The sequence below is a fragment of the Oxyura jamaicensis genome, chromosome 21 (assembly GCF_011077185.1).
Source record: "Oxyura jamaicensis isolate SHBP4307 breed ruddy duck chromosome 21, BPBGC_Ojam_1.0, whole genome shotgun sequence".
Classification (NCBI taxonomy): domain Eukaryota; kingdom Metazoa; phylum Chordata; class Aves; order Anseriformes; family Anatidae; genus Oxyura; species Oxyura jamaicensis.
In genome coordinates this window covers 841,386-846,607 of record NC_048913.1, presented here as the reverse complement: position 1 = coordinate 846,607, position 5,222 = coordinate 841,386, and positions in this window count along the sequence as shown.

Sequence of the window (5,222 nt, the reverse complement as noted above, 5' to 3'; positions counted from 1 at the left end):
GCTTTGCTGGTGGACTGCTTTATGGCCGGATTCAGCACTGTCCCGGCAGATCAGCACAGGCAAGCTCTGAGCTTTCCCAGCGGGACATTTCCAAAAGGAAGGAAATGGGGCTCGAGGATGGCTGGCTCCAGTCAAATGGGGAGGGGATGCACTGGAGCCGCCCCTCGCCCCGCCACCAACCTGTGCCCCAGGGGTGGAAACCTCCCCAGATCCCCACAGAAAACAAACGCTGGTTCCTCTCTCCTCAGCATTAATCTCTTCCCCTCCTGGGAAATTGCGCCACAATAAATCTTTATTCCTCATGATGGCTTGCCAGCTTTAATAACGGTTTGACAGGGGGACGGGAGAAGCCAGTGAGCCCAAGAGTGGTGCGGGCTGGAGGATGCGCCGCTCCCCTGCAGGCACCCACGGGCTGGGGCTGATTTATGCTTCTCCCCCAAGACCTGTTTCTCTAGCTGTTGTATAGGGCTAAGTGAATAATTGTCAGTGAGAAATTTCCTCGATAAATTTAGCCACTTCTTGATCTTCAGGCATCCATGATTTTCTGGAATTTATGTTACCCAAATGGCGCTTTATGGGGAGACGCGTCTCAGACCCTCCTCCTGCAGACACGGTGATCCCAGCACCTGAACCAGGTTCAGAGCAGGGGGCAGCGTGATACCTGAGGCTTTCTGGTCAGACCAATAATCCATCAGCAGCCTTCCACCAGAAAAGGAGCGTTGAGGAGGATGCTGATGGCACTGCTGTGCCTGAGGGACAGCTGCTGCCAGGGAAAGCCAGTGTAATTGTGGGAGATGATCTCCTCCACGCCCCTGCTAATCTGCATACAGAGGGGGCATTAACTCCTAATCGCTCTTGTGCCTGGGCAGCCAAGCAAGCGAGGGAAAGTAAACAAGAGACTGCCACGATAAAGTGATTAGAAGTAATGAGTAATAAGGCATAATTGGGTAGAATAATCCCCCCACTCCCCCGCCCGGCGGCAGCTCGTCCCCGCGGTGCAGAGGTGGCACCGAAGCAGCCTCTGCCCTCGCCCCAGCCCCCCTGCCCCTTCCCGCCTGCCCTGAGCTGACTGCAGGCATGCTGGGGCCTTCCTGAGGATGAGGGGCAACCTCGCTAATTATTTTTTCCAATTACACTTTAATTATGTAGAATTAGCTATAATTCTTTACCCTGTCATGTGCTTGCTTCTGCTCTTTGCAAGCGGTGTGTCACGACAGGGATTTCTCCTCAGAACAGAGAGCAACGTGAACAAAAGCGGGTGAAAGGGGTAGTCCCACCGAATCTTGGCTCTTGTGCTGCTGGCATTGCCGTCCCACACACCTCGGCCTCCCCGCACGCCCCCTCCAATGTGCTCCCCTCATTATCTGCCCATCTGCAGCACGGGGCACCAGCAGGAACAGCTATTATTTTTGAATCTGTCTTGCTGGTGTTATAAATCTTGTTAATTTACTCATAAAGCTGTCTTGCTCATTTCCTGCAGCAAGCTCTTGATAAGTGGCAGTAACTTTTTCCATTTTTGATGAATAATTCTTCCAGGATGACCTCAGACATATTTGAATAAAAGTCAGTCAGAAGATAATTGAATATTGCAGGCTATTTTTTTTGCGTACGAGCATCTTACAGCCATAGTGCATGTTAGGGAAGTTTGGCAATTTAATTTCTATGTCTGTTCGATGGTGTCTGGCTGCAGGTGTGACCCCCCAGCAGCACCGCCCCCAGCCCATGGGGACGGGGTGTCGCAGGGGCCTGGCAGCAGCATGGCAATGTAACAGCACCGGTGCAAAAAAGCTGCTCCCCGCCTCACCGCCGTCTGCAAGGAGCACACATCACGTCACGGTCACCTGAAGGGGTGGGTGGTGGGTTGATGTGTTTGATGTACAAATGGGCTGTAGTGCCAGGGATTTTTATTGTTTTCTAACGCAATACTGGCCATTTCTAGAGCAATGTATGAAAAAATAGAATTAGTTCTTATTTCCCAGAGCATCCGATTGGTGAGTGTGAATAATTGTGTTTTCCCCTATTTGTGGAAGTAACCGAAGGGCCAAATCCAATTACTTCTCAAAACTCTGCTGCGACACCAGGACCAGCATGATCCTGGCTGTTTTGACTCCCCTCGCTCAGCCTCCCTCGGGCAGAGGGTGCTGGTGCTGCCAGTGAGAACTGCGGGGCAGGGGGGATGCCAGGAGGAGGAGCGGCCAGGGAGGTGTGTGCATGGTGAAGGGCAGCGAGACCCCCAGGAGGGGGAGAAGACAAACCCAGCACGGGGAGAGAGCAGCCACCGCATCTCCAGCACGCGGGGCGGCCCAGCGCTCACAGGGAAACGTCGCCTGCAGCCGAAACAAAAAGCAAAATGGAGATGTCGCCCCTGTTAACCATCTGGCCCTGCCGCTGCCAGAAAAGCAGCGGTAATGGCTTAAAACGGATCGTGTAATAGATGGAGAAAAATTAGCATGGGGACTCCTCGGCCCAAAGCCTCCGCCATGGGTTCTGCGGCCGAACCTCGCAATTAAGGCAGCAGAACAGATTTAGCAGGGGTGAGTGTCAAATGTTTTAGCAGGGAGTTACTATAGAAACTATCTCAACTGTTCTTTCTGTGCAGCCTCGTTGGTACTAATAAATAGCCTCATTATTTTGCAAAAAGTACTTTGGAAACCAGCAGCACCACGGTTTGGGCCAATACAAAATTAATGATCGAAAATAGTGGGGCCATTTTTTCCATACACCATAAAAAGAAGGGAGGCAGTGTTTTCCATTAGAGAGAGTTATGGCTCATTTGTTCGCGTTTGCTGTATTTATGTTTTATGTATTAGAAAGCGATCTCAGCCACTATTACAAATTACTAATTCCCACATAATATTAGATGTGTGTGAACAGGAATGGCTGCTGCCTATCAAAATAAACCAATAAGATATGGAAAAAAACATGCTGGAAGGAAGCATGGATGGGAGCAAGCAAAGGCTGAAGTAGTCCCAGCCCCTTTCCTGGCTCAGCTGGGCAGCGTCCTGAACGTTCCTCAATTTCACTTAATTTCAAGCGTGCTCTTCCTCTTTCCCTTGAACAGCCAAGGAGAAGACAGTTAAAAATAATAACAGGAATAATATAACCTCCAGAGAGAAAATAAAACACGCATTGCTCTTTATATATTAATAGACACTGTTGTTAATCACTTTTATTGTCGTTTCTCTTCAAGCTGCAAAGTGTTTCACTTGTGCAGTGCAGCCGGGAGACCGAGGTGAGCCTCCCGGACACCCTGGCTGCTGCGCGGTGGTCCCGGAGTCTCCACAGGGAGGGCTCAGCCCTCTGCCTGCCCACAGACCACCACGCGATCTCCAGCAGCATGCTGTGAAGTGTGCAGGGGCTCGGGGTTTATTCTTGAGCTGTAGGTTTTAATGGACATTGCCCTCTGGTCGGCTAGAAGTTGTTATCCTCCCATCACACTGCAAGCAGCACATGCCAAAATCTCACTTAGAATATCAAGTCCTTGCTGATTTCTGCACTGCTGGAGGCACCCATAGCATGCTCCACTTGTGCAATTGAAGGTTCTGAACTCCAACTCACTCATACCAGCTAAAGTAATCAGGATTTTGCTATCAAAAGCTCAAGTGTTTTCCTTGCACAGCCAGGCATCACTTCATTTAGAAATAGCAGCCCTATTATTTTAACCACATGTAGTCATACATATATTTCAGTAGTGAGTCATTCTTTTAAGTGAAAATGAAACATTTTTAGGGAAAAAAAAAAAATCCATCCCAAGCCTTCAGGTGATTTTTTTTTTCCTAATAGATAGCCTTTCTTTCTCTTTCTGTGGAAGTTAAACCTGCTTCTATTGGAAGGGTTTCATTTAGCTCTTCACATTTTGCAGTGCCCTGCCTGCCAGGCACTGACTTCAGCTAAATTGAATATTATAATTGATGGATCGGAGAGGCAGGTATAGCCCAGGAGAAGATTAGTTCAATATTTACCTTAAGGGAGGCTGGAACCTGATAGCCACCAAAATAAATAGTCAGTACATGTATTGTATTGTTATGCACATTCCAAATATTTTCTCCAGAAATATCTGCAGACATCTCCCTTAGAGGCCATGAATTTGAAAAGTGCAACCATTTTCCATTTGCAACTCTCCCTCCAAGGGGCAGAAACACTTAAAAGCCCAGAGAAAGCTATTATTTACCATCAGGAACGCAGATAAGAACTGAGTGCTCCTGTCCATGAAGCTGTTTGTGAATATGCATTTTAACCACTCCAACACATAGCATTGATAATGGTTCTCTCTTAACTTAGCAAGAATCCCTCGCAAGAAAATATTCACGCATACTCAGAGTGGTTGAAATCCCCCTGACTCAGAGGAAGGCAGCTCGCGGGATCCCAGGTCAGACTCAGCTTTCTGGATTTATTCAAGCTCGGTGTCAGCAGGTTTAAAGATGCTACTAGGAGGTTTGTTTTGTTCTTGTAAAACCTTTTGCAGCCATGGATTTTTTCTATTTTTTGCCTCTTGAATTGGTAAAAGATGTACTTTATTGTTTATATTCTCATGCTATGCCTCCACATGTAGGCATTTTTTTAAGGACAAATAGAATTGATCACTCTGGTTTGCCCCTGGCATGAATCAACACATACAAATAGGAAATACTGCTCTCCACGTCTGTTCTTGGAGATCGTGGTAATGACTTGCCATGGTACAGACCCAACATCTCTATGGGAGGCAGCCAGGCATCAGAGAAAATGATGGGGAATATAATGAACCATTTGTCTTCCCTGTAGAAGGGAGAGTGGCAGCAGAAAAAAACAGGCTCTTAACTCTTCAACATCCAGCGGCTGCTGGGGCTTCCAAAGTCTCGCTGGCAAACCCACCTGATGAGCCAGAATGGAAAAGGGAGCACAGGACACAAATAAAAGAAGACATTACCATGCTGGCATATTTTCAATATTTAAAATGCTTGCAGGCCTGACGTCCAGAATAGCCTAGATGTCAGCAATTGCTTATTTTGTTGTTAACAATATGGGAACACTTATGGAAAATGACTTAACTCTGTAGATAAATGTAATAAAATGTACTTGTCTTTGTGTGCAACATCCTTCATCGGAGGTGCTCAGGATACTGGAGGGCCTGCAGGGTGTCAGCAGATGCCGCGTGCTGCGGGGCTGCTGCACGGCATTAGGGATGGGAAAAGTGTTCATGCGAACGGACAGCCGCTGAAACAAGTATCCGGCTCCTTGGTACA